Source organism: Numida meleagris, chromosome 1, assembly GCF_002078875.1.
Source record: "Numida meleagris isolate 19003 breed g44 Domestic line chromosome 1, NumMel1.0, whole genome shotgun sequence".
Lineage (NCBI taxonomy): Eukaryota > Metazoa > Chordata > Aves > Galliformes > Numididae > Numida > Numida meleagris.
Window position 1 is genome coordinate 118,739,161 of NC_034409.1, and position 9,806 is coordinate 118,748,966.

The following is a 9,806-nucleotide window of genomic DNA, read 5'->3' on the forward strand; positions in this document are numbered from 1 at the left end:
CCCTAACAGTATATCAAGACTATCCAAATGAAGTGAGTGCAATTTAAGGGAGGTCGGGTAGAAGCTTTGGAGATGCTCACAGTGAGAATGTTAGCATTCCCCTCCTTTGCTGGCCTGTTCTCTACCAAGCAACTGCAGACACCCTACTTACACACCATACAGCCTGTTTCAAAGAAGGGAAAGAAGTGAGGAAAAAGTCATTGCAATGTTAACAAAGCTAAGGGAGAAAGGGACTCCAGGCAATTGTTTCTATGCCATCAAAGCCGAGTGCTCATGCACGGGAGAGAAGGGCTCTTTAAGCAGCCTGTTAACCAGGAATAACACCAGGGAGATATGGCTCTTGGTGGAGTCAGTACCAGTGGCATTATCTTCGTTAAGAGGTAGGGGTGGGAAATAGTCACAGCTTACCATCTTCCTGTGAAAAGGAAAGTTCCTTCAGTTAGGATAAACTTCTAAGCCAGACCTCTCAAACCTTAAATATTAGTGATTTTACTAACAAATAAGCCCAGTCCTTAAGAAAGGCACTGAAAACAAAACTACCAGCCAACCAACAACAACAAAATAGCTTATCACCCCTTTCTCCTAGTTCTTTCAAATCCCACAGTATTGGCTCACCTGCCTTTTAAAGGACACGAAGGATGCTAACAGATTCTCACAGTTGATACTGAAAAAATCTTCTCAAATTTTTCAAAAAAAGTCCATCATTTACAGGTTTGTACATCAGACTTTCAGGAAAGAGCTATGGCAGCTCATTAAAAAGAAATAAAAACAATTTTATGAGAAAATAAATAAATAAAGAGTAAACTATTTCCGCTTGATTTTTGTATATTCTAACTGTAGATCGAGCTAAGCACTATGCAGATAGCAATTGCAGAAGAAAGGACATTAAAAAATGAGAAAAGCTGAAGAAGCTATACAAGACCTTGTAAAGAACAAGATCTGGCATACAATGGCAAAACCAAGTCTCCACATTTCTATCTGCTGTGAACAAGCATTTTGGAGCTTAGGGCAATATGAAAAAGTATGATGGGGAATTTCTGTGGATACTCACAGTGCACTCTTCCCAAGTAAAAGGGTCTGCATGAGAAAAGTTACTGGGGTAGTTTTCACTACTCTTGCAAAATAAGAAATTTGATTAATTTTACACCTGACCTGAAGGAAGAATTAATGTCTGGGGCCCTCAACACAAGAAGGACATAGAGCTGTTGGAGCAAGTCCAGAGGAGGTCCAGAGATGATCACAGGACTGGAGAAATTCCCCTATGGGGACAAGTGGAGATTGCTGGGCCTCTTCAGCCTGGAGAAAGCTCCGAGGTGACCTTATATTGGCTTTCCAGTACCTGAAGGGGCTACAGAAAAGCTGGGGAGGGACTTTTTATAAGGGCATGGCGCAACAGGACAAGGAGAAACAGCTTTAAGCTGGAAGAGGGTTTAGACTACATATTAGGAAGAAATTCCTTACTGTGAGGGTGGTGGAACTGGAGCAGGTTGCCCAGAGAGGTTGTGGATGGTCCCACCCAGGAGGCATTCAAGCCCAGGCTGGATGGGGCTTTGAGAAACCAGGTCTAGAGGGAGGTGTCCCTGCCTATTGCAGGGGGGATGGAACTAGATGACCTTAAAGGTCCCTTCCAACCCAAACCATTCTATGATCTCAGAAATGAAGGGGGATGAAACCATTTCAAATTGAATGAGAACAAGTTAAGAAATATATCAAAAAGCAAAGGTTGGTTTTATGCACTAGAAGAGGATGGGCGAGGACAGAAAAAAACTAGTAATATGTTCAGTATCATTTTTAAAGAAAAGAAATTACATGAAGAGCCCAGACAAATACAAATGCAGCAAAGCTGGTAGAAGGCGAGAGATACAGAAATAATGCTCTCAGGTTGTGCTAGGGGGGGATCAGGTTGGATATCAGGAAAGATTTCTTCTCAGAAAGAGTGGTGAGGCAATGGCGCAGGCTGCACAAGGAGGCGGTGGAGTCACCATCCCTGGAGGTGTTTAAGAACTGTGTGGATGTGGCACTGAGGGACGTCGCTAGCGGGCATGGTGTGATGGGTTTGTGGTTGTATGAGATGATCTTAGCGGTCTTTTCCAATCTTAATGACTCTACGATTCTACATATATAAGACCAGCAGTAGCTAGACTATGGTAGCTGGCATCATTTTGTGATCATAATCCGCAAGTGAATTATAAAAATAAATATATAATTGCTTAATATTTGTTCTTACATGTGAACATTAACACCTTGTAGGAAATTACTAGGCTTGCTGTGTTAACTTACAGAGTGAACATAAAATCAGCAGAGTATTGATAAAACCAGGCTAAGCAAGAATGTGATTTAATAAACATAGTTATCTTACATGACTGGGCTTGAACAAAGGCAAGAGTTGAACAACCTTCTTATGTGGGCAAAGCACCTGACAGGTGTGGAGATGGGAGGTTTAACACCTCGCCTAAGGCCTGGTGACTGCAGTAGTGTGGAGGCCTCAATGCTTGCAGTGCAGTGTTGTCTTGATAAAGCCTGAAGTGCAGCCTCACCTCTGTAGCAAACGTTGGCCTCAACACCTTCTGCCTTTAATTAACAACACAACAAGCCTTGTTAAAATGCCTATCAGCACACGACCTCATTAAGATTATAAATATAGCCCTCTGCCAACACTCTATTGAGGAGTCACTCCATGGGCCTGGGCGGACTAGCAGTTAGCAGGGACACTTCTTTTGGTAAGAAATGGCACCATCTTTATTTTGTGGATGATACCTGAGTGAACTGTTAATTAATTGCTGGCTAGCCTTAAGATACTTAATGTTAACACAGCTAGTGCATTCATTCCTCAGTGGCATTTCCAAATCCGTTATCTACTGCCTCATTAAACTATTTTTGACTTTGCAAAACTGTGTCAGTGAGAGTCCTTGAGAGAGCCCTGACAGGCAAACGTTGACTTTAAGTGGCTATACAAATAATCCTTTAGACATAAACTGCTGACCAAGCGTAAGACTAAGACTGGGCCTAGCTGTACCTAGACTCCTCTCTCTAAGGAGGGAAAGGGTCCCTTTCTGAACCTCCTGACTCAACAGGAGGGCTTCCCCAACTATCCATGCTTTGGGCTCATGCCCTTACTTGCAACAGACTTACCTACTCAGCTCCAGTGTTTGTTTCCTTAACCAAACCAACCCATCTCTCTGTCTCTGCTATGCAGACCACGCTAGCATTCATCTCCTAGAACTAAGCATCCCCAGAACTGAGACCCTGGAACCTGACAGTACTGTGGGACAAACACCAACACAGGTATGAAGACATGCTGAAAGTAGTAGCACAGGGCACCAGGATAAATGCTCTAGCATAATGTATGCCCTCAAACACTAGATACTTTCTGCAGACTTAGGAGAATGCCAGCTTCACCCAGGGAAACATTAGGTGGCTGAGTTAGTTACATTTTGAACTGTTTGCATTGGCGTTAAACTAATCAGCTTTCTGACTGACTCCCCAAATTTAAAGCACTAATATGACAGCCTAAAAAACAAAGTGATAGTAAATGTGATATTCCTTCATGTCTAAGAACTTAGTAAGTAGAAAGCATTAACAGGAGTGCTCTGCAGCAGCAGGGAGGAATAATGACCTAGATCTGTATCTCAAGCAATGCTGAGCTTGTTTTGCCAGCTAAATATCTGCAGGTGAGAAGATAAGAGACAAAAAATAAGAGAAACAAGTTTAGACAGACAGAACCAGATCTGGAGAAAAGGCACTACTCTACAACACACCAACCTAAGACAGTGGTTCAATACAAAGAATCAGAGAGAATTTCAGTTCCAAGTGCTAAGTTCAACAGCTAAGATAAGCTTAGGTCATGTTCTGGTGTTTTGGCCACATGTCACTATACTCTATTTCACCTAGACAATGCTAGCAATCTACAACAGAAGCTCTAAGCCTAAGGATTACCAAAAAGGAAAAAAAAGTTTTACCTTTTAAAGACAATCATACCCACTCATCATGATTCCTTTGCTGTTAATCAAATACTTACTGATTTCCTGAAACCGAGATCAGCAATTGTCTATGACATTTTCCTGGTCAGGAATTTTTATTTTTTTATTTGTTTTTAATCAGAGATAAAAACAGAGTGAGCCATTCAAACCATCTTCCAAACATGTTCTTCATCATAGATGCACAAAAATTTACAGCAAACTGTACTGTCAAACAGAAGACTAAGAACTTAAAACTTTCCAAAAATCACCTAATAACACTGGGAAACTAAGATGTGTGGGATTCTGCTGAAGAGAAATAGTGATAAGAACTTCTATTAACTCAACAGGCTTGGGAAAAAAAAAAAAAGTAGCAAATACCATCACTTAACTACAGTCATATCCTTTGCTAACTTAGCAATACTGCTACCAGACTCAAGACACAATCTGAAGAGCTATGATTGAGTTTTGCTTGAGCCAATGGAAAACTGGACAACTCTTCTGACAACCTTTGATTTTAGATGCTAAAATAACAACAATTAATTAAAAAAAAAAATCAAAGGCTACTCAGAGCTAGTATTTTACCACTCTGAATAATCATCTCACTACCACTGTACATAAGTATCAGCAATGCTTCTCTTGACTGTTAACCTAGAAGCCTCATATTCTACATTACGTTTTTCCCTGTCACTTGCTTTCCAAATCCCTAAGTGCTAATCATTAGCTAATTCATTCCTTGGTACACAGCAGAAAGTCTTTCTTTAAACAGAGAAATATTTCAGTGGGATAGCTGTTAATAAGGATCTCTGAAGTAATAACTTTAAAGGCCTCTTATTTTTAAATGCATTGCCAAACAATTTTTATGAAGCAGCTTTCAAATAAAACACGTTTTAAAGATGGGTTACTCAACAAAGACACAATAACAACAAAAGCACTGAAAATACAGCATTAAAATTAGCTACAAACTATTAGATCACCAACGAAAATGAAGCGCAATTACCATATGTAAGTTGAGCCACATGGTGAACATTACTGTTTACTTCAAAATTTTGTTCCATTGACATGCAGCTTCGTGTGGACAGACCATTTTCTCCATCTTGTATTTCAGAATTGTCAATAATCACTGCTTCAACATCATCCTCAACATTCACAGGTTTGTAGTCTATCAGCAAGTGCAGAAAGACAAACATGTCAAGACTAGGCACTATTCTGCATATCATACTCATATCATGCCTAGCATTATCTCAGTTCTACCACAGCCAAACTTAAAAACAGTTTCACTTTAGCATTCAAGTACGAGGTCACTTATGAACATATATATTGAGGTTTTAATGCACACTAGAAAGGAAATAGCTTACTGTTACTGGCAGGATTTCTAGAAGTATTAGCACCTAACTCCTCCTACAGTATCCTCTTTCAACAGTAACAAGCACTTTTGAAAACCCCACCATTTATATTCAAGCATCCAATAGAAAAAGACACAATAATTTGTTTTTGAAATTTTACTTTTACGTATTACACTCCAAATAAATCAGTCTGCTAATTCTAACTGCACATTTGGTGTTCAGGTCAAACCAAACATCAGCCCCCAATGAGTTACAGTGCAGAAACACTGACTGGCAAACCTACGGTACCAATTTATTTTTTTCCTCCCATTAACCATATCATGTCAAGAAAAACAGTCCTTGTTTCAGAATAACTATATTACAGCTACACTTGGCATTTGGAAGAGGGCAAGAGAGCTGAATTTGTTCTTGAAAAACAAATTAATGGAAGGAATCATATTGTGAAGTACTAAACTAAGATGGAAATACAACTTAAATTCAGCCAGTACACACATGATGATGACACTCTTTAGCAATACGAGCATATGTCATTTTTAACACAGGATCTCTGCCCCATTCAGTGTACAAAACGGACTGAGCTCCAGAGATGAATCAGAGCTGCACAGTTTTAACAGTGTCCTCCTTCCTTACCCTTATACAAACAATTCACCCCAAATCCTGCTACCTTCCCTTTGTTCCAGGTATTTAATTACAAGTGACTCCTTTTTTTGTTGTTATTGTTGACCATCATTTGGTATTCTACATACTTTGAGAGTTAACTGAGAGTCAGGAGAAGTGCAACAACAGTGAAATAGGTGTGAACAGAACACCCTCTGTCCATTTTTCCAGTTTGTATGCCACATTACTGCATGGGCTGACCTATTTATGGCTGGGCTTCTACTGCTCTGTAATCACCTTTCCATTCCCAAATACAAGATGCAAGCTGTACATTGCCTGTGCTACTCCATGACACAAAATTCACCTGTACATTTGTAATCCTTTCCACAAATGTCATGCCTTCCTTTGGCACCGAGCTTTAGCGCACAGGAAATAAGGCAGACAAATTGAGCCTACCTGCTAAACTGCTCAAACATACAGTGGATAGAGCAACAGGCATAGAATAAGGGAAATGCTGTGGAACAAGCACACAGAAAAGACAAAGCAGCTCCATCTGGACTCTGAACTAGCAGGAAGAGACTATAATAAGACATCAATAGTTTCTACAGATGGTTGACAGCAAAGTAAGTATATAAATAAACAAATAAAGTTCAGTCATCCACACACACTATCACTTTTAAATAGGTTTCAAAAATCTGCAGGTACAGAAATGTACTTAAAAATCATTATCAAAATCATCTTCTCATCTTTGAAATCAGCGTCATTTGATCAACATATTCTGGCAACCACATGACTGCTTATATTTTACTACTGGTCCTTTACCTATCCCCAAATCAAAGTACAACCATATAGGCTTTGGTGTAAAAGAGCTGAAAACAGAAGAAAAGCGTGAAACAGATAAGAATGAGAGAAAAACAAACAGAACGAAACCACATATTAATTTTTTTTTAAAGCTCACTTAAAAATTTAAATAGTTTATAAAAAACATCAAGAAAGATTTTCTGTAAAACATTTTGAAGGCTTTCAAAGTAAGACTTCTGCAGAGAGATAATTCTGGAAATTACTACTGAAAGACTGACTTCACGCACCAAGCTGAAAAGGTTCCGCAGCCTGATTTTGCTCTGCATAAGGCGCCATTCACAGCCCTCCATTTTGCTTCTTCAAACATCTGACATAGACTTTTCAGTTTTCTCAGTGAATATGTTTTGCCAATATAGCTCAGTCATTTCTCAACAGAAACTGAAGGTTAAGCAAATTTCTATGTCAGTCATATGGTACAATTCCATACTTGAAAAAACAAAATCCCTGAATGTTTCTGAGAACTGCTTACCTAGGATAACTAGTTAACTTAAATTAGACTCATGGAGTCACCAAGGTTGGACAAGACCTCCAAGATCACCCAGTCCAACCATTCACCTACCACCAATATTTCCCACTAAACGACGTCCCTTAGTAAAACATCTAAACGTTTCTTGAACACCTCTAAGGGACAGTGACTCAACCACCCCCCTGGGCAGCCTGTTCCAGTGCCTGACCACTCTTTTAGTGAAGAAATTTTTTCCCTGTGCTCTTCTCCATGTCCAGAAGAAAACATTTGACGGGAACCCAAGTGGAAGGGTGGGACCGGAACCTCTCAGGTAGTGTGGACACAACAGAAAAGATGAACTGAACCTGCAACTGCACTCAAAGAACAAAGTCTAAATCCAGATGAGTTATTTTATATGTATGCTAAGTCACAAAAGAGCCAGCTGGCATTAACAAGGACCACATATAGATCCTCTCGTGCCTATGGCCTGATACTTATGCCAATACAAAAAGAAGTGAGCTAACACAAGGGACAACAGTGCCAATTGTGTCTTCCAGTGGTAGCATCAACTTATCCCAGCTTCCAGTAATCACCTGCATAGTAACTCAGTCTCATTGCAGACATGAGATTTTTAACATTTCTGCAAACTACCATACTGAAAGCTGTGAGCACAGAAGTGCAAACAGAACATCAGCTGAAGACAAACTGACAGACTACTCCCCTACTACTACTTTTACCCTCCCCACGCACATCACTAATTAAATACACCACATACGCTATTGAAGTAAGGAAGGGCTTCTACTGAGTCAGACATTACTTACTGAATGCTCTCATTCCCTTCATAAGCAGAAGTGTAGATAATGATGAGGTGGGTGACCTAAAGATGAGGAAGCTGAAAGCAGTGAGTACTAATGAACCATATCCTAGCTTCTGTAACAAAGTTTCTCCTAGTTACCAGCAAAATCACTAGAAATAGAACTAAACCAAACTTTTCACAGAAAGCTAGCATTTGTTCTTCATTTCCTAAGCACTTAGATGCATCTCTGTATTTCTGCAAATGTGATTCCACCTATTCCCAGGTGCAACTGACAGCACTGGGAGATGTGCATAAGACAAAGTAGGCTTTATAAAGACACTTAAATATTGCACTCAGAAAAACTCAGTACCATCCACCTCAGGTTGACTCCTTGAAGTCTGTACACTTCCAATAATATTATTCTTAATCTGAATGGTTGCTGACCTGCATAAGATGATCAGAAACAGTTAATTTAGGATGCTGCTGTCAGAATCTGTGCGACTGAAACTTGCAAGACTATGGCAATAGGATCCTATACTGAGCAAACACAAACTAATTGCTACAGTGAGAAGAGTAATGAAACCATATTTCCTGTGTATTTAACTTTTGTATTCAGGTTGCCAAGGTGCAAGTGAGATCAAAACCGAAGGTAAAGCAAGTCTCACGTTGAGGCCTCTGATGTTTGATAAGATATGAGGAGCAGCTGAGACTCTCAGTTTACTCAGCCCAGAGCAGAGGAGCTGAGGGGAGGCCTCATGGCGGCTGCAGCTCCTCACAGGGAGTGGAGGGGCAGCGCTGAGCTCTGCTCTCTGGGGACAGCGACAGGGCCCGAGGGAACGGCATGGAGCTGTGTCAGGGGAGGGGCAGCTGGGGGTTAGGGACAGATTCTGCACCAGAGGGCGGTGGGCATGGAACAGGCTGCTCAGGGCAGTGGGCACAGCCCGAAGTGCTGGAGTTCAAGGAGCGTCTGGACAACGCTCTCAGACACAGGGTTTGATTTTGGGTGTTGCTGTGTGGAGCCAGGGGTTGGACTCCATGATCCTTGTGGGTCTCTTCCAACTTGGGATTATTTTATGGTTCTGTGATAGCCCTCATACAATACGTTTGAATGAGGAATAGTATTAACGGGACCGTTTTCCTACTACTGAGGTATTTAGAACAGTTTTTGTACTTAAGATTGCTGAGTAAGAGCAAAATCCAGTCAGGAGACTGCAAAACAGAGGACAAAGGCAACGGACTGGACACACACCTCATTACATTTCCCTAATGAGTACACCTGAGAATTGCTGTGCTTCCTGACCATCCCACATCTAAATTGCACCCCTCTGCTCCATGCTATCATGTGTAATTGCACGGTGATATGGCCTCAGCTCAAACCAAATCAAACCAGAACTAGGTTTTCACCAAGCTCCCTGGGCCAGTCACAGCAGGACACTGGGCACCCAAGCAGCTAGAACCTCTTGAGTGGGCTGAGGTCTGTAAAAGCAGTGAGAAGTTGAACGAGCTTCAACGGGTGTGAGACTGTGTGAACATTACTCCTCACTGCAGCTATCACCACATTACCTTCCGACCACCCAGCGGTAACACTACTGACGCTCCAAACGCTACCGCGTCCGAACCACGCGCGGCCGCGCCTCTGGCCCCGCCGGTGGCAGCGCGCACCGAGCAGGACCTCCGCGGACAGCCTTCCTCCCGACCCAGCGCGGAAAGCGTCACGGTCCCCCACCGCCTCCACCCCGTGACGCGCCGCCGACGGGCAGCAGCGAGAGCCAATGGGAGCGTCCCGCCGCGCCGGCGGCGACCAA